This window comes from Geotrypetes seraphini, chromosome 9 (assembly GCF_902459505.1).
Source record: "Geotrypetes seraphini chromosome 9, aGeoSer1.1, whole genome shotgun sequence".
Lineage (NCBI taxonomy): Eukaryota > Metazoa > Chordata > Amphibia > Gymnophiona > Dermophiidae > Geotrypetes > Geotrypetes seraphini.
Window position 1 is genome coordinate 44,018,150 of NC_047092.1, and position 24,713 is coordinate 44,042,862.

Below are 24,713 nucleotides of genomic sequence, written 5' to 3' on the forward strand. Positions count from 1 at the left end.
CCCAACCTGATTCAATTTAAATTTTTTAATTTTTTCTTCCTAGCTTTATCCAGTACTGTGCTTGGGTTTCAACTGCTGAAATCTCTGTTAAGATTTTGCCCCCTTTTTTAATGTTTTTTCTCCTCTTGTTGAGGACTTTACAGCATCTTTTGGCTTCATGATATGTTTCTCCATAGATAGTGATGACGTCATCACGTTTCTAACGTCATCACGTTTTTTTCCGTTTTTATTCACTGCTTTTTTGCGACCTGTTCATTCTCAATATCACTTTACAGCCAGCATCTGTATGACGGCGTCGTGGTAAGCGTTTCTCTTTTTATCTTTTTATCTTCTTTTCTAATTTTCTACTTTGTCTTTGATGTTTGGTTTCGTCTGAAACTTGTTCTTTTAGTTTCTTTTTCAGTAGCATTTGGGACACTATGTTGCTATACTTTTTCAGTAGCGTTTGGGACACTATGTTGCTATACATTTTTCCTTCACAACACCAATTGAGCTGTGTTACTTTCTATTTGCCTGCTATATGTATATTTTTCCTTTTGCAATACTTTTTGAGCTGCTGCACTTTTCTTTGCATGTTTCCAATGTCTGTGCCAGCACTCAGACAACGATATTTTGGTTTCTCTTAATTTATGTACATTGCATTGTGGCACTTTATATTGGCATATATTTTTTACTTTTTTGTTCTACTTTTCAGTAGTTGTATTTTTCCTTTTTAGATAAATACAGCCCTCTAGAGTGGTCCTTGTACAAAGTTTTTTATATACCCAAAGATCTCTAAGGTACTGCAGTGTTCTTGTTGTTATTTATATCCTTTTTATATTGACGTCTGCTGGTTTAGTGTTCTTTGGTTTAATTATTTTCCATTTTAACATTGTTATTTGCTTTTTTAACATTGATATTTGCTCTTTTAGTGTTTTTACATATATTCTTTATATATTTATTTCTAGTATTTAGATACACTCTTATTACTGTATGGTTACTGAGTATATAGTGTTTAGACACATTATTTGGCTTTTTATTGCTCTGTTTTTAAATAAAGCTCTTTTCTCTCCACATAATCAAGCATGTTTTACTTTTACTTTTTAGTGAAAATATATTGATTATTTTAATTTTTTAGGGATTATGCTTTCATTGTTTGATATATCTAATTTATGCTCTGTTTTAAATCTATATGTTGTTTATGGTTTATTCTAAAGTTATATATGATTTTTATATGATACTTTTATATGATACTGTTTATACATTTATATTTGTGGATTAATATTTATGATTGGTGTATTAAAATATATGATTGTGTGCATTGGTTAATTAATATTGCTGTTTCTTTTATAATACATTTTATAATATTTGAATATGTTTATATGTTTTCATATATCTTTATATGATTTTATACATTGCCTATAGACTCCTGACGCAGGCCGTAGGGCCGAAACATGTACATGTCGGGTCGAGTATTTTTGGAAGAATAAAGGATTACCTGATTGTTCAGATGAGTTGAAAGACTTTTTTATTGTTTGCACCTTTTCTTATTGGACAATTCCATTTTTCCCTATTATTAAGACTTACTCCAGCCCATCTACACCCTCCCAGCCATTGAAGCCCTCCCCAGCCCATCCTCCACCAAACGGCCATATACAGACACAGACTGTGCAAGTCTGCCCAGTATTGGCCTTAGTTCAATATTTAATCTTATTTTCTGATTCTAGATCCTTTGTGTTCATCCACGCTTCTTTGAACTCAGTCACAGTTTTACTCTCCACTACCTCTCTCGGGAACGCATTCCAGGCATCCACCACCCTCTCCGTAAAGTAGAATATCCTAACATTGCCTTTGAATCTACCACCCCTCAACCTCAAATTATGTCCTCTGGTTTTACCATTTTCCTTTCTCTGAAAAAGATTTTGTTCTACGTTAATACCCTTTAAGTATTTGAACATCTGAATCATATCACCCCTGTCTCTCTTTTTCTCTAGGATATACATATTCAGGGCTTCCAGTCTCTCCTCATACGTCTTCTGGCGCAAGCCTCCTATCATTTTCGTCGCCCTCCTCTAGACCGCCTCAAGACTTCCTACGTCCAGTGTTCTAATGCATGTACTAAAAACATTTTATTTTTGATGCGGTAAACTATTGGCATGCAGATAATCATAACTGACAAAAAAATATATAGGAACACTTGTAATATATAATGTGTATGTTTATAAACAAGGGAAAAAAGACCTCAAAATACCCCTAGAATGTGATCAATGAGTCACAACTTTTTCGGGGTGGGTATCATCACTGGTCAAAAACCCTTGATTATTTTATATTATTTTAAATATTTTAAATGCAATTTTTTGTATATGCTTTTATCTTTTTTATTTTAACCATAAGTCAAAAAATGACAATATTTTCTTTCTTCTTCTGAATGAGCATGTATGAAACTAGCATCTTATGTGTCAAGTATTCACATGAATGTGAGATACTGAAAAAGCACTTATCTCAACAACCCGACGGAGGCCCAGCCCGTTTCGCACTGATGGGGCTTCTTCAAGGGTAATGATAAAGCTTAGGATAGTGCTAGTGTGGTGTTCAATGTTGCTCAAAACTCTTAAACAAAAGAAGAAAAGAAAGAAAAAACACATTATATTTATATTATATTTGACAAATCATTGGATTTTTTTTATAAAACAATGTTAAATATTTAAAGAATGACTGCAAAAAGCACCTAAAATCTTTACATGGTTTCAAAACAGATTTTAGAATGTTGAAATGTTTATTCATTTGGACACATTTATAACAGGGTTAAAATAATATTTTGCCAAGAAAAGCACTCAATATATTTAACCAAATTTGAACACTAATGGCCTTCCAAGAAACCAATATTAATTTTACCAACGTAAACTGGTAACTAAAATGGTACTCGTGTTCAGATTGCACGCTAAAGTTTTTACAACCAAACATATCAAAGATATGTGAATTACATGTCTTACCCAAATATTTAAATGAATCAAAAGACTAACTTTGGTAACTATGTTTGATGCTTTCAAAAATACTTGGCAAGGTAAATACAATCCCATTCATAAATTTATTATTAATTAAGTCGACATGAAACTGACGACTAAAATAGCACTAGTGTTCAAATAAAACGCTAAAGTTTTTACCAGCCAACAGTGTCTGAATAACGTCCAAAAAGCTAGCGTGATTCAGACCAACTACTGTTACATTTTTAACCAGTAATATATAAATGGTTTGAACCAGAAATCTCTAGTTAACATTTTGCCTTAAAGGCATTTGAAAATAAAATAATACTTGCCATTACTGAAAGCTGCTGCTGACTTTATCGACACAAACTTGTGACTAAAATGGCGCTTCTATTTGAATTGAACGCTGAGATTTTTCTAGCCAATCATCTGAGATGACGTCAATATAGATGACGTACTCAAAAACTGCTAGCGTCGATTTAGACTGCTGTTATTCATGTGTTTGCTACGTTGATGTAATAAAGCAAACCTATGTGTCAAAAATTCGAAGAAATATATTGCAAAATTCACCAGCGTCAGTATGTTTGTTTCTAACTTGATTTAGGACTTCTTTTAATTGATTATTATTGATGTGATAAAATGCAAACCTTTGTGTCAAAATGGCGACCGTATTTGATTTGAACGCTGAGGTTTTTCTGGCCAATCATATCTTAGATGACGTCAATATGAATGACGTACTTCAAGAACTACTGGCGTCGATTTAAACTACTGTTGTTCAAATGTTTGCTCCGTTAATATAATAAAGCAGACCTATGTGTCCAGAATTTCAAAAAAATTTAGGGCTTATTTTCATTGATATAAGATATGATTGGCCAGAAAAACCTCAGCGTTCAAATCAAATACGGTCGCCATTTTGACACAAAGATTTGCATTTTATCACATCAATAATAATTGCATTTAAAATATTTAAAATAATATAAAATAATCAAGGGTTTTTGACCAGTGATGATACCCACCCCGAAAAAGTTGTGACTCATTGATCACATTCTAGGGGTATTTTGAGGTCTTTTTTCCCTTGTTTATAAACATACACATTATATATTACAAGTGTTCCTATATATTTTTTTGTCAGTTTCTATTCTTATTTGGTCACTTTATACTTTTTCCATTACTGTTTTTCAGTAAATGCAGATAATCATAGCATTAAAAAGCATTTACTGTCTGGAAAAACCCCAGATGCACAACTGTGGTAATATGCAGCCATTTGCTGCATTGTGAATTAATATCTCCATTCCTATCAATGTGAACAGGGACTAGTTCATCCTTCTAACCGAACCCTGCAAGAGTTCACTGTTCCCACTTCCCCTGGACTTTTGATCCTTCCAGAAGCTCCAATCCCCCTGATACATCCAATATCCTCTCTCCCTCTTAAATCCACTGTTGTCCCTAGTGGTCATAAGTGCCCCTTCGGACCTCCCAATGCCTCCCCTTACCCTACCAAATATTCACTGGAGGTCTAATTGGACTCTTGATGACAACCCCCTCCCCCCCTTCCAGGAGCATCCAAGCCTATCTAAAAGGTAGAATGATATCTATACACTCTATTCTCCATATGCCATCTTACAAAATGGTAGCATCTGATATCTCCCCCTTCCCCCATGAGTGACTATTACTCCTGCCTCCAAACTGTTGATAGATTTTTTTATTTTTTTGGGGGGAGGGAGTTTGTTGGAATATCAGCAGGTCCACTTTGGCCACTAGAGCTTTTTTTTCAGTCAGGAAGACAGTAAAACGGAGTCACCATGGATATCTTCTGAGTGAAGACTGGGAGGGGGGGGGTTGGTTACCAAAGAACACTTGGGACATCATGGAGTTCTTTGGAATGAGTAGCTGGGGTCCTAGGTTTGCCAGAAATCTTAGGTCATCTGAGATGAAATGCTACCCCATCTCAGATGTTCATTTTGCTCCCATGCTCCCATACCAAAAAAATAAAATAGAGCTATACTTAGAACATGTTTTGCAGCCATTTGCATGCATTTTGCATGTCTGCTATACTATTCTTTAGCACAATGTTTTTATACTAATTTCCATGCCAATCTTTCTTCCTGTCCGGGGAGTAATATTAGTCTGAGAAAAACAAGAGTTAACTACTATCCTAAAAAGCCACACAGCTTACTGCTCTGGTCCCTCATATCTATGGTGAAAAAGCTATGAATCAGGCCTATAAAGTGTCCATGAATTAAAAAAAAAAAACACCCCCACAAAACAGTACATTAGGCGAAGGCCATCCTCTCTCTGTCACAATAATTCAGTAAAAAGAACAAATTCCAGGAAATGAATTTACATGTTGAATTAAAATGAACTTTGTTTATTTTCCACCGAATAATTTTGTTTCATTCCCAAAACAATGTTCCAGCTGTTGCTTAATTACTGATGTGAAATATTTTAGGAGAGGCATTTCAAGGGAAATACATTCTACATCATCCAATAGGCCATTCTCAATCACAGAAATACATTTTAGCAATCTTTGCTTCTCTGTTATCCCTGCCTCTGTCAAATTTTCTAGGTAGCTGTGTTAAGGCTCTTTGCAGTTCCGGGATACTGAGTTCAGCTGAACACTGAATGGGATGGGGGGGGGGGAGGGATGTGCAATGTGCTGTCATGATACCATGTTTCTGCCATCTATGTTCTGCAATACTATGCTCACCATGCTACGTTTCACCACGCCATGTTTGCCATATTATGTTTTTTGCCATGCTTTGTGAACTAAGTGTGAATGGGCCAAGCGGTCATCGCCCTTCACCTCTCCACTCCCAGATGCTTCTGTTCTTCCAGGCACTGTTCTTACACCTACATCACACGACGTTCCTGGTCTCTCAGGCTGCCAAAGATTGTTCAATCCATTGTTGTCCCTCTGGTTGCCAATGGTCATTCACTTTGGTCATCTCTAAACATTCTGGTAACCAGTTCCTCTGGTCACCACCAGTTACTCACTCTGGGCCCTACCGGTCACTCTGGTTGCTGGCCTCATGGCTCCAGCCAGTCCCTCAGATTCCTCCGCTGGTCACCACGTGTCTCTCCACCAACCACTGTCAGCCTAAACTTCCCCAGTACATTGGTCACTCTACAGATCCTCTGGTCACTGGCCATTCCTTGAAAACTCCCCCGGTCCTTCAGGCACTCCACAGAGGACTCTCCCTGGTTCCTCAGGCATTCTCTTTCTCCGAGCACTCTCCAGGTCACTCAGATGCCCTCTCACTGGACTTCCCCTTGCCATCAGCTTGAGGGATCTCTAGTCTCTCCAAGCTCTACCAGGTAGGCTTAATACAGGGCAGGGTCCCTCTCTCCCTCTTGCTGCTGCACCGTGCCCCCTGTCAGCACTGGACAGCTCCTCTACTGCGCCAGATCCCCTGTTTGCATTGGTCAGTACTGGGTGACTAGGAGTTAGATAGAAGCCAGCATTAGAAAATGACACAGGGAAAAAAATTTGTCCCCGTCCCTGTCCTCGCCCTGTCTCTGCGACCACTGTCGCTGCCCCGTCCCTGTCCCCATCCCTGCGACTACTATCCCCGAAGCATCCTTACAAGCCTCAGTACTGCAATATTTAGCTTATTCCTTCCTTATAAATCAAAGTTCTGGCTGTTGAACGAGAGAAAGAGATGTTCAGCTGGCAGGGCTTTGTGTATAAATTTTTAACAACACAACTAATATACTACTTTATCCTAAAGCAAAAAAAAAGAAAATACTATTTTTTTTCTACCTTTGTTGTCTGGTTTCTGCTTTCCTCATCTTCTCATTCAATTCCTTCCATCCACTGTCTATCTTCTCTCTGCATCTTCCATTTGCTCTATTACTGTGCCTCTCCCTTCAACCCCCCCCCCCCCCATTGGTCTGGCACCCATCTTCTTCCCTCCGCTCCCCCATAGTCTGGCATCTCTGTCTTCTTCCCTTCCAGCGTCTTCTCCCCATTCTCTGTTCCCCATTTCCCTTCAGTGTCTTCTCCCCACTCTCTGTTCCCCATTTCCTTTCAGCGTCTGTTCCTCTCCACCCCTTCAGCGTCTGTTACTTTCCTTTCCACCACCACTCTTCCCTCTCACCACCTCACCGTCCTTCAGCACCCCTCACATGGTCCGAGCATCTTCCTCCCTCCCCCTTATCTTCGCGGTGCGTTTTAAGTATAAAGAATAACTTGCTCAAGCCACCGGAGCCTGCCTGCAGTCATGTGCGTCTGTGGGCGGAACCTTCTCCTCTGACGCAAGCAGAAGTTGCATCAGAGGAGAAGCTTCCGCCCACAGACCCATGCGACTGCAAGCAGGCTTCGGCGGCTTGAACAAGTTACTCTGTAAACTTAAAACGCGCCACAAAGGTAAGGGAGAGGGAGATAGATAGATTTGGCCGGTAGGTAGGAAGGAGGGAGGAGGCCATGCGCGATCAGTGACCACGCACATTTCCTCCCTTAACTGCGGGGACAAAGCCATTCACCGCTCTATGGGGTGGTGGATGGCCTTGTCCCTGTACCCGTAGTGAGCACAGATGGTCTTTGCATGCATCGGGATTGCTGGAGAGCGATCTGTGTGGTCGGTTGGGGGCGTGATTCCGATCGCCCTCATTTGCATTTGCCTTTGTGAGTCTTGCCCTTAGTTCTCTCACTGCCTTAGGGCAAGGCTAAGTCCATTAAACTAAAAATGCCTAGGGTTGGAAGGGTTTTCTTCCTTTTAATACAATTTTTAAACATAGCTTAGAACTTTTTAAAGAGTGCCAATCAACTTAGGGTTCCTTTTATTAAGGTACGCTAATGGATTTAGCACACATGATTAGTGCATGCAAAATGTTAAGAAGTCCATTTTATTCCTGTGGGCTTCTTAGCATTTAGCATGTGCTAATTAATACACCTTAGTCAAAGGAATACTTAATGTGGTTAATTTGTTGGTTAACTTGAATTAAACTGATTTGGCATGCACTGCATTTTTTAAGATGCCAAATGTGAGCATTCACACAAATCAGTTGAAATCTTCAGTAAGCTCTTACCTTTCAGTGGAGCTATACAAACTTCCTCTCTGCCACAACTGCTCTCATTTCTCCCCCCCCCCCCCCCACCTCTCATATATGTCTATACTCAAACCTTCCTTAATCTTTGTTGTAGTATTCAAAGAGGGCCTAAAATCACAGTTATCCTATTTCCTGGGCCTTTAAATTCTTGGCCTCTTTGCTTTCTTATAATGAAATTCAACCTCATAATATATTTTACTTTCTCTGGGAGTTTTTCAGTGTACCTGGTTTGAGACTATCTGGGACTATCTGGCTATATTACCTGAAATATATCATGCATATCTTGTTCAAGTCACATAGAAATACATTTTTTTTTAAACTGGAGTATAATGCAGTTTCTAAAGCTACAGCTAGCATCACTAACATGTGCTAACTGTATGGTGTCTAGACAAGCTGTTCTCAAGATGACCAGGAAAAAAATTTGCATTCAGAAGTGTCCTTCCTATTAAGGGAACTCTAGATTAGCAGTGATCCATTTTTGTTCTTACTAGCACACTCAGATTGAAATGTCCAAATAATGAATCAGTCTTGTCACAAAATACACCAGGGAAGGACTCGAACAAGTCTTCTTAGGAGTATATCCTTGCTTCTAGTTCAAAAAGGAAATAGATTCAGAGTAAAACAATCCCCACATAAAGATGCAATTAATTATGTAGATGAGCTCCCATACGTCCTCCAGTGGTTTCTCTTTTATATTTCTATCCCAAACAAATCATACCCAATGTATTCCCAAAAATCTTTAATTCTCTTAGTTCAATAGTATATCAACTTCCTAACTCTCATGAATGGACCATATACTATAATTCAATAGTCTTTGAATGGCCCATTTAGTTCCCTTTCCCCTCCCAGTTCTTCATACTGACCAGCTTTAAACTACCAGTTCTACAGTTGGCTAGCTCAGTCTGTCATAGCCCTACCCTCAGGATAGCTTCCAGTTCAGAATAATTTTATTATCCTCTGCCACAATGCTGTGGAAAAGAAAAAGATCACCTGGATTTGATTAAGATAAATCTAACAGCTTAGGCTATATACTCTGCCAGTTCTCTAGCACCCTCCTTTCTTCCCCTTCTTGGGGTTCCAAGAAATCTAGTCCTGTCTCCATTGCCTCTGGTTCATCCTCCTCAGTAACCACACTGTTCTTAGTGCCTGCCAGTGGAAAGCAGCACCCCTAGTGGTTGGAGGCAGATTTCAATGGCTTTATGGAAACTAGAGCTCCTCTCAATCCTCCTTTAAGGTGATATGTTCCCTTTCTAACCTGTAACCCATTCTGGGCTCTTTGGGGACAACGGGCTAGAAAACTAAATAAATAATGCAGGGAGTGGCCTAGGAAACAAATATGTCTGTTGCCTAGGTAATCAGGGTTGATTGTTAGATACTGGTTTTTAAGTGAGGTTTGGTTTGTTATTGGTAGGTTAAGTAAGGTTTGAAAATGAGGTGGCTTTTTGGTCTATATGTTTTTTATTAGTAGGTTTTGGGGAAGGGAATTCCTTGGGAGAGACACAGGTAATTTCAACTATACCTGTGTTGATAACAAATAAGAAATATGTAAAATGTAGACCTTTGCTAGAGGAGAAATATGACCAATTTGATAGACTGTCAATTGAAATCTACAACTGTACAATGTATGATAATGGAATGGAAAGTTAAAGATAGGAATACTAGAAATAGTAAAGTAGAGAATTTATTTGCAATTGTGCCAGAGATAGGAACAGTTAAAAGTAGAGGATTATATACTGTATATACTTGAATATAAATCGATCCAAATATAAATCGAGGTATCTTTTTTCCCTCCAAAAAGGGAAAAAAAGTTTGACTAGTATATAAACCGAGATTAGAAATTTGAGTTATCATGGTGAGCCAATTTATAAAAACTGTTCACCCTCCCTCTCCATCAGCTCTCTCATAAGTCACTAAACATAATACAAATATCTGTGATGCATATATCACAAGGCACCTACATAGGAAAATGCAACGATAAGCAACCACAAAATTAAATAAATGTAGACAAAAATCAAGCTTAAACCTCAAGATTGGTACGATATGCAATTCAACACCAGAGAAAGAGAAACAGCACTCTACACTTTGGAATATAAAAAGATAATATAAAAAAATATAAAATTTACAGTGAAACTGCGTTGTCTGTTCATAAAATTAAAAATAAAATTTTCTTTCTACCTTTATTGTTTGGACATTTTATTCATGTTTATCCCAGTTTTTGCTTTCTTCTGTGTTATCTTAATTTTTTTTCTCCAGGGTCTGCAGTCTATCTGCCTCTTCTCTCCTTCCTGTCTTCACTTATGCTCTTACATCCATCTCTGACTTTAACCTTTTCCTTTCAGTATTCCTCCATTCATTTTTCTGCATCTCTCTCTGCTTCTGTTTACAGCTTTCCATCTCCCTCATCCTATTATTCTGCAGTTGTTGTTTTTTTGCCAACTCTTTCCTCTCTCTTCCCCCTGCCAGCATATTCTCTTTCTCTCTTTCCACCTTTATTTTCATTTTTAGAACCAGTATCTACAGTCTTGCCCCTTCTATCCAGCATATCCTCTCCCCTCTTTTCTCCAACACTTCATTCTTCTCTCTATCCCCCACCTCCATCTAAAATCTCTCCCCATCACCTTTAATCATTTGCTTCTTCCAACACTACCTACCTGGGGATCTGAGAAATGGAGTAACAGGTCAGGGGCAGGACCGACATGCAGGCAGGCAGGCAGGCAGCTGATTCCTCCCAGCGGTGGCCACAGTGGTCCTCCATGGACCATGGTGTTTGTCAGCCACCGGGAGGAAGGGAGAGTGAGGAGTCAATGGTGCATCCGGATTGCGAGCAACCCTGCCTTTGGTCCCAATTCCACTAAACTGTCTAGCAATAATGAAGCCAAATGCCAAATTGCTATAGGTTCTGTTGGTCTCAATCTTGCCCTTCAAAATCAGGAAGTAACTTCAGAGGGGGGTGGGATCGAGACCAGCAGAACCTATTGTGATTTGGTAAAAAGGAAGGCCCCCATGGCATCTGGCTTCATTATTGCCAGACAGTTTAGTGGGACTAGGACCAAAGGCACAGCTACTCACAATCCAGATTTGCCACTGACTCCTCAATATCCCCACCTCCCGATGGCCAGCAAACAACATGGAGGACCACCACAGCTGCAGCAGCCGCTACAGATTCTTCCACTGCTGAGAGAAATCAGCTGCCTGCCTGCATGTCAGGCCTCCCCTGCCCTGTGACTCTATTCCCCACAGCAAGACCCCCGGTAGGTTTAAATTTTGAGATATATATATTTTTTTAACTACAGTAGTTAGAGAAGTACTTAAGTGTAGACTCGAATTTAAACCAAGTCCCCATTTTTGGGCCCCAAAATCTTGGTTTATATTCAATATATACGGTACCTATACAGTGTTATTATTTCAATTCACAGTCAGTTTTCAATAAGGCATTATTAGTTCAAGATTTAATTGCAGATTCTCAAATAGGCTTTACATTTATAGTTGAGACATGGATTAGAGATCAAAACTTCCCAAAAGTGCTAGAAATCTGTCTTTTGGATTACATAATGATTCATAGTCTGAATCAAGATATCAGACGTGAAGATTTGGCTTTAATCTTTAAAGAATTTTATTCAGTTACATTACTAGAGACAATAATGCAATCACAATTAGAAATAATGATTTGTCAACTTGGCAATATAAACTTCTCCAATAATTTGGGTCTAATTCTGATCTATAGGTCACCAGGTGCTTAGTCAACTGTTTATCAGAAAGTATATGATATAATAACATATTATTCTAAAATTTTTACTAATTTGATTTTATTGGGAGATTTAAATTTGCATTTAGATAAAATGGATGAAATGAGCTCATTACATTTTATGCAGTTCTTAGAGTCTTTAAATTTTAGAATGGGACCTATTCCTGTTACCCATACTTAGGGTCATGCTTTAGATTTTGTGGGATATATGTCTAATGAAGAGAGGAGTCCATTGGCAGACCATGTCTGTTGGGAGCAAATGGCATGGTCAGATAATTATTTATTAGACTTTCTAAAAGTTCCTAAATTGTTGAAAAATAATAATCATTTTTGAAAATAAAATGGGCTGTGGGAAAATTGATAGAGAACAATTTTGGCAAAATGTAATGGAGAGTTTAGCAGAGATGACAGGAAGTATTAGTGTTAGTACTATAATAGATGATTGGAATAACTCAGTTGTAACTGCTTTAGATAGGATTGCATCAATTAAAGAGATGAAAATTGGGAGGAAAAAGATCTCTCTTTTGTTTGATGAGTTTCTAGGAGAGCATATAGAAGGTTGGAGAAAAAATGGTATGAGATGGAGGAAGAGGAGAATTTTTTTTAGAATGGAAAGGGAAATTTAAAGAGTATGAATTAAATTGAATGAATGCCTTACTTTTAGCTTTTATCACCCCTAAATACAGGGCATTACAGTAGTCCAATCTGCCTAATATTAACGATTGTACCATTGTGCAAAAATCATAAGGCAGTAACATTGGCCGACGTGATCTAAGGAGGTTTTGAAAAGCCGTCCGTACCCCTGGATAAGTCCTCAAAAGGAGGACATGTCCGGGGATATCCGAACGTCTGATAACTCTAGATATGTATGCAGTGGCACCCAGGGTAATGGTGCCTCCTTCTTTTCTGCCCCCTGATCCTTCCCTACCCACGCCACACACACATGTCTCTTCCCTTCCCCCATATCTCTTTAACTTCCTCAGTGTGACCAGCATCTCCAACTTGCTGCCCGCGCCAACCTCGACTCTCCCTCTGATGTCACTTCCTGGTTGCAAGACCAGGAAGTGATGTAAGAGGGAGAACAAGGCCACTGCGAGCAGCAAGTTGGAGCTCTACTCATGGAGGCTATGAGCTAAAGGTAGGGGGGAAGTGAGAGTGCACGTGTGGCAGATGAGGTGTGGGAAGTAATTGGGGGGGGGGGCAGAGAGGAGGAGAGGTTCCAGTGCCCCTAACAAGACAGCGCCCGGGGTGGTCCACCTCCTCCTTACTATGCCACTGTGTGTATGTATTTGAATGAAGTTTATAGCATGATTTTATCCTACTTGCTTAATAGTCTATGATGTATTGTAAAGAGAAATTAGGAAAAGGAAATCATGCGAGTCCTAAGTAGGACACAGATCTAAACAGAACTCTAACTCTACAAAGGCTGTACATCTAAGTACATCTAAGTGGGCTCTTTATGTTTTGATAAATGTCATTTGCCAGCCTTTTTTAGAAATGTAAATCAAATCAGATTTTCCAGTGCATTTCGGTTGCAAACCACATTGGTAGCTGTTACCACAAAATATATTTTGAGATTCATAAATGGGCTTGTCAGACACTTTTCCAAACAGCCACTTTTCATTATTTTAATCAATTTACAAGGCTTAAGAAAATATGAAAAAAAAATGCAGGGTGTATAAAGAATGGTCTCTCGGTCTCAGCCTCTGTTTGCCTCAAGTATTTTATATTAACACTAGTCTTTAAGCCCGTTACATTAACGGGTGCTAGAATAGATTTGTCTGTCTGTCTGTGTTTCTTTATCTCTCTCTCCTTGGCCGCTGTCTGTATCCTTCTGTCTCCCCCCCCCTCCCCCGAGCACAGCTGTCTGCCCCCAGGACACACCTCCGCCCCAAAGCAGCCCCCTTTCCCTCTCCCTAACTGTCTCTCCATGGCCCTCTTCTGTCTTCCCCCCCCCCGAGCAAAGCTGTCTGTCCCCAGCACACCTCTCCCTATCTCTCCATGGCCCCTTCTGTCTCCCCCAGCACACCCCTTCCCCCCAAAACAGCCCCCTTTCCCTCTCCCTGTCTCTCCATGGCCCCTTCTGTCTTCCCCCCCAGAGCAAAACTGTCTGTCCCCAGCACACCTCCCCCCAAAGTAGCCCCCTTTCCCTATCCCTCTCTCTCCATGGCCCCTTCTGTCTCCTCCCAGAGCAAATCTGGCCCCAGCACGCCTCCCCCCAAAAGCAGCCCCCTTTCCCTCTCCCTCTCCATGGCCCCTTCTGTCTCCCCCAGGCACACCCCTCCCCACAAAGCAACCCCCTTTCCCTTTCCCTCTCCCCCTGGCTCCCGGTATTGTCTCTCTGCCTGGCCCCCTGTTTTTCTTTCTCTCTGTCTTTCTGCCTGACCCCTGCCTTTATTCTGTCTCTCTCTCTTTCCTTGTATGGATGGCTGTCTTTCTTTCTGCCTGGCCCCCTGTCTCTGTCCTTGGCCCCCTGCCTGTATTTCTCTGTCTCTTCTGGTCCCCTTCTTTCTGTCGGCCTCCCAACACACCCCTCCCTCCAAAGAAGCCCCCTTTTCCTCTTCCCCATCACTTCCCTGAGCCATTTGGTGTTTTTTTGTTGTTGGTTTTTTTTTACCTTGTAACAGCGGCTGCACACAGAACCGACACTCTCCACTAACAGGAGAGAAAATGCCGGCGCTGCCACTCTGTAACCACCACAGCCACTCTCCTCCCGGTCGACAAACCGCCAAATGCGGCCGAAGACGACCGCGCTAAATGACGCTCCACAGTTGCGTGCCTTCTGCCCCCGCATGCGCCGTGAGGTTAGATTGTTGCTACAGAAGCACACCTCACGGCGCCACACCGCACAAATTTTCAAGAGCGCATGCGTGCTCTAGCGTTTTATTATTATTGATATAGAATCAGAAGCACAATGGTAGAAATTATGTAATTGGCACCGAGATTTAGAAGCCCCAATGCCATTACACTTAGTACCGAACCCAATTTTATATATGGCACCTAAAACTTTGCTGCCAGCTAGTGCAGCACTAAGCACAATTCTAGAATAATGAGGCACACTTTATAGAATCATGCTTAGTGCTGCCTAAGCGGCCTTAGGCTTCAAAAGGTATCTTAACTTTAGCCATAGCCTATTTATGCCAGGGTTTTCTTGGCTTAAATGCATGAGCCTAAGTCCAAACCAGGCGCCTTAATGCAGAACAAGCCCACACCCACTCTATGTTAAGCACCTTGGACTAGGTGCCTACCTCAAAGTGGTAGGTGCCTACCAACTGCTAGATGCACTAAAGTCAGCGATCGTCGCTACATCTGTTTTCGCAGCTTGGGCGATGATTGCTTTTAACGACTCGATTCACAAAACGTCTTACTGCGTGTTTTCCCCCTCAATTGACCATTTTACGATCCGGTCATGCAAATTACAGTAACTAGAACCCCATGTAAATAGCCAAGCGATTAATGCACTAATAATGCTTGGCTATGCAAAAAAAAAAAAAAAAAAACAGGGTTTTAGTGATTGGAAAAAAATGGCAGGTCTGCCTGGGTTTTTCTTTTTTTTTTTTTTCTTTTTTTTCCAATGGCAGAGATATTTTGCACGTTACACAGGCAAAATATCTGTCCCATTAAAAAAAAGAAAAAAGTCTCCCACCACCGATGACGGCCCTCCACGATGAACGTAGCACCGGGAATCCCCCCCCTCCTCTCCACAAAAGAAAATTGGCAGCAGGGATACTCACTCCCTTCTGCCAATGGAGGCTCCCACTGAACCATCCCCCTTCCTCCCCCCAAAAAAAGGGGCAGGAGAGATGCTCATTCCCTCCTACCACCAGATGATCCCCTGAACCCCACTCCCCAACTCCTCCCCCCCCCAAACATAAGAACATAAGCAATGCCTCCGCTGGGTTAGACCTGAGGTCCATCATGCCTAACAGTCCGCTCACGTGGCGGCCCAACAGGTTCAGGACCTGTGCATTAATCTTCTATCTATACCCCTCTATCCCCTTTTCCAGCCGGAAATTGTCCAATCCTTTCTTAAACCCCAGTATCGTACTCTGCCCTATTACGTCCTCTGGAAGTGCATTCCAGGTGTCCACCACACCTTTTATAGATGTTGGCAGCTGAAGGGAAGCACGGTCCCTCCAGCTCCAGGCCCGCCCATTGAAAGTGACGGGCCTTGCCCTCTCCGTTGCACCATCTGATGCACGGGGAGAAGCCTAAGGCCCTGATTAGGAAGGGCCTTAGGCATCTGAGCCAATCATGGCATTAGACTCCTCTCTCTGTATCCCAATTGATGCACAGGGATGGTCCTAAGGTTCTGATTTGCTCAGACATCAGTCCTTAGGCCCCTCCCAAGCAGAAGGACCTTAGGCATCTGAGTCAATCAGGGTGTTCTGCTCCTCCATATACATCACATTACAATGTTGACACAATATATCTGTAACGCCCCCTTCAGGGTGACTCTGGATCCAGGAACTGACCTGACTGGAGTCCCCCAAAGGTAGTCTCCGTCTGTCCCTCACTCGGTTAATGCTCGGTGCCTCCATCTGGGGAAAAGAAGTGTTATCGGGTGAGTTCACCTTCTTCTCCCCCAGGCTAAAATTCCAAAAATCCCTCTATGAACAAGGTTGGTTAATAAATTAAACTAATTTACTTGAACTATGTACCTAGGCCTAATCAATAACCAAATTATCAGGAATAGCTCTTAACAATTCCAATACTTCCACACTTAAACCTTTTTGTTGCACATATTTCAACAGTGTTTCTATACTCTTCAGATATTCAAACCCTTTGTTTATATTCTCTTGAACCTTTAACTCTCAATTCAAATCCAACATTTTTAAACCTTTGAGCCCCTTTCAGTTCTGACTGCCAACACTGTAGTTGTGAGCTCTTACCAAGCTTCTTAGCTTATTCACTAGGTCGGCATAGCTGTGTACCTAGATCCCTCCTTCCCTTTTCAATGGATCCTCGCCCAGTTCCCAAGTTCTCACCCAATCCATAGAAGCTCTTAGGGGTAGGTGAGTGCTGCCCTTCCCAGCAGGTGAGCTTGCCTCTGTGGTAGCCTCTTGGTGGTTATTCCTTAGCTCTGAAGGCCTGGCCCTCCCAAGAGCATTCCACTTCCACCACTAGTCTCCAGGGAGCCTTTTCCTTTGTTGGAATGCTGCTGCTGACTGCACCCTGGCTGCCTGGCATCTGCGTTGGGCTACTAGTGCTGATCTGCACTCTGGTAGCCTTCCCTCCCTCCCTCCCCTCCCCTCCCCTCCCTTCCCTTCCCTTCCCTCTGGGGTAGCTCCCTGCTGGGGTCCCAATTACTGGCCCTCAACAGGGCTTGGCAACAACCAGTAACAGGGCTCTCACTAGAGGACTACCTCTGCTCTTCTCGGTCCTCAGACACCAATAGTGCCTCCACAGGCCCTTTTCTTCTGCCCTGAGCATCTCCCAAAGGCCGCCTGCCTTGAGCCCAGCTCCCATGAGCTTCTGGTATTCTGCCTTGAGCTCTCTGCTCTCAAGGGCTGCTGATTCATTTCTTCAAGTGCCCCTAGTAATACACCTCTGCTGGTACACAGCATACGAACTCTGTATCAACCAGTGACTGAGTTTCACATCTAAGGAACTACCTCCCAAATGAGTATAATACACAGATATGACTATGCAGTGCAAACTCATAAATTCTAGACTCTCTTTCAGTATGCTGGCTCTGTCATCCCCACCAGTTCTTCTCTCTTCTGAACTTGTGGGGAGTAGATATCCACTTCTGTTATTCTGATTCAGCTCTGTTCATCTTACATCCCCACATTCAAGCTCACAATCTTTATTCCCATTCATTAGATAATATCTTAAAGTGCATAACATTTCATCCAAGTGTTCGAGTGTTCATCCCTCAGTGCATGATTTGCATATGGAGTTACCTCCCATGTCAGAGGGAAGGCTTCCGGCTCATCCACAGGACGTGCATAGGAGCCCATGGTTTTGTGCAGAGAAACGACTGTGGCTGGAAGGAGGAGGGTGCCAGCCAGAAGGTAAACACCCACCGGAGGGAGCCATGTACTTGGGGCACAGAATGGAGGGAGTGAGAGAGAGGGTCTCATTGGAACTCGGGAGGGAAGAATAGGGGTACGCTGGGACTCAGGAAGGACGGAGAAGGATGTGTTGGGACACTGAAGGCAGAACAGAACCCCTGTTCATAAGTACGAGTCCAACGTAGGTCAGATGTTCATAAAACGGTGACTGCCTGTACTTCTTCCATTAAAAAGGCCTAGTTGAAGAGCCAAGCTTTCACCAGCTTCCTGAGTAGAAATAGTCTTGTGTTAAGCCAAGTCTTTCAGTGAGTGCATTCCAGAGCGGAGTGCGGAGTGCATTCCAGAGAGGATGTGGTTAGAGATACTCCCTGGGAAGACCTTAGTGACCTTGAAGGGATGTAGAGGTGTTAAAGTTCAATGTGCATTATTTGTTTTTGGTATTTTAATTCAGCTGAATAATATTTTTAATTATTCATATTGGGTCTAATAGTAAAATACGTTATTCAGTACAGCTTTAATATTAAAAAGAGCATAATGTAAAATAAATATTGAGTGCCTGAAAACAAATTTTTAATATCTCATTAAGCAGAGTAGTATAAAGATGACATTATGTGGATAATTCTATAAAGGCAAACAAAATAAAAAATCCAACAGAACTGCAGTGATATATCGAATCGAACAACAAAAGAAAAAACTGCAGAAATGGCATATCCATCTTGAACCACAAGGTAATGGCGGAATAGGAATCACTAATGTAATATTTTTAATGAACAAACATAACGTAATCATGAAACAGTTTGTATCACAAAGGTTGATGAACCTGGACCCAACACGGTCAGTGTTCGCAGAAACACTCCTTCCTCAGGGGTCCAAAAGTGTATCATATACAGGAAAACCTTATGGATAACAACTGGAAATAACGGTGTGATGAGCAGCTGAGAAAACTATGCAAGCTCCTATGTGGCGCAGGAACCAGAGGACAGAGGAAAGCGGCTGCCTTTCTAATAATGTCACATAAATAACATCCGTTTGACAGAGTGGGAGGGCAACATCTTCTATAGGGCACCGAGGGAACTAGAGAGCATGACCAAAGAGCCCTAAGCCTGGGAATGCATTGGCGATAGGAAATAGACAAGCTCCCCTACTTATGTCCTGCTGCATTACTACCACAGTCCCCCAGTATGTCTCCCACTCTCCCCTCTGGTTCTGGTGAAAAATACACAGTTGCACATGCTCACAGATGTCTAAGAGTGGTTAATCAGACATAGGGCTCCTCTTACTAAGCTGTGATAGTGTTTTTAGCGCGTGCAGAATTTTAGTGCGTGCTAAACCCATGCTACGCAGCTAGAACTAACGCCAGCTCAGTGCTGGCGTTAGCGTCTAGCGCTCGTGACAATTCTGCATGCGCTAAGCGCACGCTAAAACCGCTATCGCAGCTTAGTAAAAGGAGCCCATAGAGACAAAGCCTCTCCAACAGGCTCTCTCACAACAGTGAAGAAACACACCTATAACAAAAACATTAATGACTATTAATCATCATAATATTCAGGGCTCCTTTTACGAAGGCACGCTAGGGCCTTAACGTGCGGAATAGCGTGCGCTAAACTGCCGTGCGCGCTAGCCTCTACCCCCTCCTTTTGAGCAGGCGGTAGATTTTCAGCTAGCGCACGCTATAGCGTGCATTAATCCGGTGCGTGCGCTAAAACGCTTAGCACACCTTGATAAAAGGAGCCCCCCGTGTATTTATATATGCCTCTTTTATTTTGACAAGCACCCCATCATCTTATAAGTTGACATTTCAGGGTTTGTTTGTTTATTTGGGGGGGGGATTAGTCTGGCAAATATATTTGCTAACCCTTCTTCAGGTTCTAATGAGCAGCGTAATCCGGTTCATAGACAACCCCGCGAAAGACAAAGGCGCGCGCCGACAACTGAGCGCAAGACGGAGGCGCGCGCCGAAGAAAATTACAGTTTTTAGGGGCTCCGACGGGGGGTTTTGTTGGGGAGCCACCCCAGTTTACTTAATAGAGATCGCGACGGTGTTGTGGGGGGCTTGGGGGGTTGTAACCCTCCACATTTACTGTAAACATAACTTTTTCCCTAAAAACAGGGAAAAAGTGAAGTTTTCAGTAAAATGTGGGGGGTTACAACCCCCCACACCCCCACAACGCCCCCACAACGCGGCACAATCTCTATTAAGTAAAGTGGGGGTTCCCCCCCACGCCCCCCTCCGTCGTAGCTGTAAAAAGTGTAATTTTCTGCAGCCCGCACCTCCGCGCTGCACTCAATTGTCTGCGTACGCCTTTGTCCTGGCGCGCTTTTGACCTGACACCGCGTAATCCTCTGGTTGCACCTGCAGAACTTAATTTTGCAAAATCCCCTAAATTATGTCACTTTAACATTTGCAGTTTTCTAAATGGCATTTTCTTTTTACAACTGAAGCAGCCCAAGGGGCAAAAATATTAAAACTGACAGATTTATCTTTCTAAAAAGCATGCTCCACGAATGTTTATTTCCAGAAATGAAAGCCATGAATCACTTTTTCCGATGTTGACAGAGGTCAGACTTTGCGATACAAGTGCTGACAATGTTCACAAGAGCATGTAATGTACGGAAAAATTTAAAGTTTGGTAAGCACCATGGTGAGGTTCAGAATATAGCATCCCAAGCAAACATTTACTAAATTCTGTAGAAAAATGTCCCAGAACTCGTGATTCTTGAAGCAAAAGTGTGAGATTTGTGCATAACCTTTCCTACTCATGCATATCAGTCCATACCCTTGAGAGACCAAGGTGAATGGCACAACATATGATAATCTTTACAAAAGACAACTTTTTAAAAGCGAAACAGTTCCTCCTCTTGATGTAATGTAAGGTCACAAAACAAGAGGCTCTTGAGAGATTTGAAATCACTTAATATTGCTGCAGCTTTTAATATATTGAATCATGATATTTTGACTTGTCAAATGTAGACTTTGAAATACATTATTGCAGTGGTTTGAATCATTCCTGAAGAACAGAAACACCCCTCCCCCCCCCTGTACAAAACTGCAGTAGTGGTTTTTAGGAAAGGCTGGAGTGCTGCTCCCGATGCTCATATGAACTCTTTGAGCAACGAAGAGCATTCAGCATGCCAGCCTGTGCTAAAAACTGCTATTGCGGTTTTGTAAAAGGGGGGGAGGAGGATGTAGGAAGTAAGGAGCAAATTCTATAAACGGCGTCCCAATTTTAGGCAGCCTATTGCTGCCTAAAAGCCAATTGGGACACATGTTTTTTTTTAAAAAAAAACCCTCCTGAGACAGGCCACCTACATTGTAGGCGCCTCCGAGAACCTAGTGAGGTGCATAGGGCCACCTAACATTGCCTAAGGTTAGGCGTGAACATGGTTTCACCCAAAAGTGGACTTAGGGGGCCCTAGATTCCTCCCTAGGCTAGAGCAAGGCGCCTGAAATGTAGGCCAGTATTTTGCTGGCCTACATTTCAGGTGTTTTAAAGTAAACATTGCCGCTGAACTGATCGTCAAGGGAACCTCCCTGCAGCAATCAGTTTAGTGGCCGTGGCAGGGACCCGTCCCCCCCCTCCGTGAAGACTACCAGCAGGAGGGAATACCCCCAAAGCTGGCCCCCCCCCCTGAATGTCCGCGGCAGGAGGAGTGCCCAATTCCAGCTGCCACCCCTAAGGGATCTGGCCAATCGGAATCTTAGGCTACTCCCAGCACATCCCACAATGAAGGGACCAGCTTTGACTGGGCATCCCTCCTGCCGGTAGTTTTCGTGCGGGGGAGGGGGGAATGGGCTGCGGCCGCTAAACTGGTCACGGCAGGGAGATCCCTTGCCGCCATCAGTTCAGCAACAACGAGATTCTCTAACCGGCTGATCTGGAAGCATTCCCTCTGACATCGTGACGTCAGAGGGAACACTTCTGGGTCAGCCGCAAGAGGCACAAAAAACTTCTTGAGGACGCATGCGGTCCGTGGTCTTACAGTTTTTGTAATGATATCCTGTTGAAGTATTTTTTCTTTGTAATGTGATTATATAAGTATCTTGTATTTTTATATTATAGATGTACTGTTGGGTGACAGGACTAAAATGCACGGGATAATCGGGCATGGACAAATGTGCGCAGGATATCAGCGCGCCGGATTAAAAGGTAACTTTAAAGTGCTCCGAGGGGGCGTAGGGGGGAATCCCCACACGTTACTTAAAAGTATTGTTACTGCCGTTGTGGGTGGGGGTGGGGGAAACTACCCCACTTACAGAGGAAACTGTAATTTTTCACTAAAACATTGGGATAATTACACTTTCCTCTGTAAGGGGGGGGGCTTATCCCCCCCAAACCTCCCAATGGCCTCTCCAACACTTCAAAGTAAAATTGGGGGGGTTCCCCCCATACCATCGTTCAGAGTGCTTTAAAGTTACCTTTTAATCCGGCGTGCTGATGTCCTGCGTGCATTTATCTTAGTGTTTTTATCCTCGCACGATTGTCCTGCGTGCTTTCATCTATGAACCATAATTTAGAATACAAATAATAATACACTATAAATTAAACTATAAACTCTGCCTGTCATTTACAAATGAGGAATTCAATATGCAGCTGAGCTCTGTATAGCTGGTGCCATTTGGGATTATAAGCATGTATACATATGCTATGATCTATTTGTGAATTGCATTATTCTGTAAAGATGTTAAAATTTAATAAGATTGAACTAAAAAAAATAAACCTTGAGGATTGAAGTCTTCTGAAATGGAGCTTCCAGGCTAACACCTCACCCCCTTCATTATAAAACCGCTCTTTAAATATTCTAGGAGTCGGATGACAGTAGCGGCCGAGGGGAACCCTTGATAAAGCACAACAGTGCGAAACATGTCGGGTCATTCCCTCCCGGGTCACACATATTAAGCTAAGTCAAGATAAATTTATTAAATATTTATTATATTATTTATTGAATTTACCAGAAATTACAAAATTATTAAATGACTAGTCTTTAAGCCCGTTACATTAATGGGTGCTAGAATATATGTGTCTCTCTTTCTTTCTTTCTGTCTCTCTCCCTCCCACTGTCTCTCTCTCTCCCTGGCCCCTTTTCTCTGTCTTTCTGTCCCTCTCCCTGCCCCTGTGTCTTTCTTCCTTTCTTTCTGTCTCCCTCCCTCCTGCTGTCTGTCTGTCATTTTTTCCCTGCATTTCCCTGTGCAGCAGCAACAGCATTTCCCTCCCACCCCCACTTCCCTGTGCAGCAGCAGCAGCAGCAGTATTTCCTTTCCCCTCCAGGTCCCTGTGCAGCAGTAGCAGCATTTTCCCCCACCCCCCTTCCCTACTCTTACCACGATGTGGCCTGCTCCTTTTGGCCCCTCCCCCTTCCCTTCCCACGGTCTAGCCTGCTCCAAGGGCCCCCCTTCCTTTATTGCGTTCCTCGCAGGCAGGCCTAGCTTCTCCCTGCACGTTACCTTTTTTGCATTCTGTTGCCCTCCCTTGTGTGGCTGCCTGACTGCCTGCCTGGTCCCATTAAGCAGTTCGCGGCTGGAGTCTTTTTTGTCGGCGCTTCCCTGCCCACTCCGCAATCTGGCCTGCTCTTGGTGAATTTTTTTTTAAGTTTAAAGGTGTCACGGCGGCTCCTCTTGATCCCCGCCAGCATCAGAAGCCTTCTCCGACGCTGTTGCGGCTCATGAGAGGAACTGACACTGCGATCTTGTGGAGAGCAGAGAGTCCAGCGCTGGCGGCCAGTCCTGCTGGTGAGTGTAGGTAGGTGCTGTAAGGCTGGGGACTAGCGCATGCGCACTCCTGCCGCCACAGGCCTACTGATCATGGATCAGAGATCACGGAACAGGCAGGAAAGAGTGCGCATGCGCGTCTAGGGTTTTATTAGATTAGATTAGACTATGAGAAAAGTAGTTTGAGGCCAATGATGAAGAGCCATTTAATTCTTCCTGCTAGGCTGTGGAGTGGTGGGTATGAGGCCTATACAGTGGCGTACCTAGGGGGGGGGCGGGGGGGGCGGGCCGCCCCGGGTACCAGCTCATTAGGGGTGCTCGAGCCTTGGAGTCATGGCCCGGGAACTTCCCTGCTATGGCCCGACTCCAAGGCTTCCGCGAGTCCCCGAAGTGATCCTGCCTGAGCCCTCTCTTTAACTTCCATTCCCCCACGGCCACACATCCCGTCGCCGTCGGAGCTTGGTCAGCAACTTCCGGTTTCCGGCTGGGTGGAAGCAAGAAAGGGAGCCCGAGCCGCGTGGGACACTTCAATTAAGGCAGGAACTGAGGGTGAGTATCGCTGGGCTGCTTGGCGGTGGTTTTATTGTTATTTTTTTTTCTGCCCGAATCAATTTTTTAAAAACCCCAAAATCGGCCTCCCGAATCATCAACTGACCCTCCCCCCCTAAAGCAGGATAAGCAACTTCCTCTTGCTAGCCGGCTCCTGCTTTAGAGGGCGAGGGGGGAGGGTCAGTTGGGAATTGCTGCAATGTCCTGCTTCCCCTCTGGCCTCCTGACCCGTACCTAATTGCATTAGACAGTACTAGATGGGGGGTGTAGGCCTTAAGGGGTGGGGTGTAGGCCTTAAGAGGGAGGTGTAGGCCTTAAGGGGGGGGACAGACCTTTGGGGGGGAGGTAAAGACCTTTGGGGGGGGGTGTAGGCTTTCAGGGGGGGACAGATCTTCGGGTGGGGGGGTGCAGGCCTTCGGGGGGGTGCAGGCCTTCAGGTGGGTGCAGGCCTTCAGGAGGTACAGACCTTCGGGGGGGTGCAGGCCTTCCAGGGGGGGTGCAGACCTTCAGGGGGGGTGCAGGCCTTCAGGGGGGTGCAGGCCTTCAGGAGGTACAGACCTTCGGGGGGGTGCAGGCCTCCAGGGGGGTGCAGGCCTTTAGGGGGATGCAGGCCTTCAGGGGGGTGCAGGCCTTCGGGGGGGTGCAGGCCTTCGGGGTGGGTGCAGGCCTTTGTGGTGGGTGCA

General features: G+C 43.4%; 1 long non-coding RNA gene across 1 annotated transcript in view; it reads right to left on the reverse strand.

Moving 5' to 3' along the window:
• Window positions 1-2,454: 2,454 nt before the first annotated feature.
• Window positions 2,455-24,713, reverse strand: part of LOC117367167 — a 125,876-nt gene continuing 103,617 nt past the window's right edge. Inside the window, exons 2-3 of the long non-coding RNA XR_004540706.1 lie at window positions 16,233-16,298; window positions 2,455-2,589 (exon numbers count right to left, since the gene is read on the reverse strand). This is a non-coding gene — a long non-coding RNA (uncharacterized LOC117367167). The remainder of the gene's footprint in view (window positions 2,590-16,232; window positions 16,299-24,713) is intronic.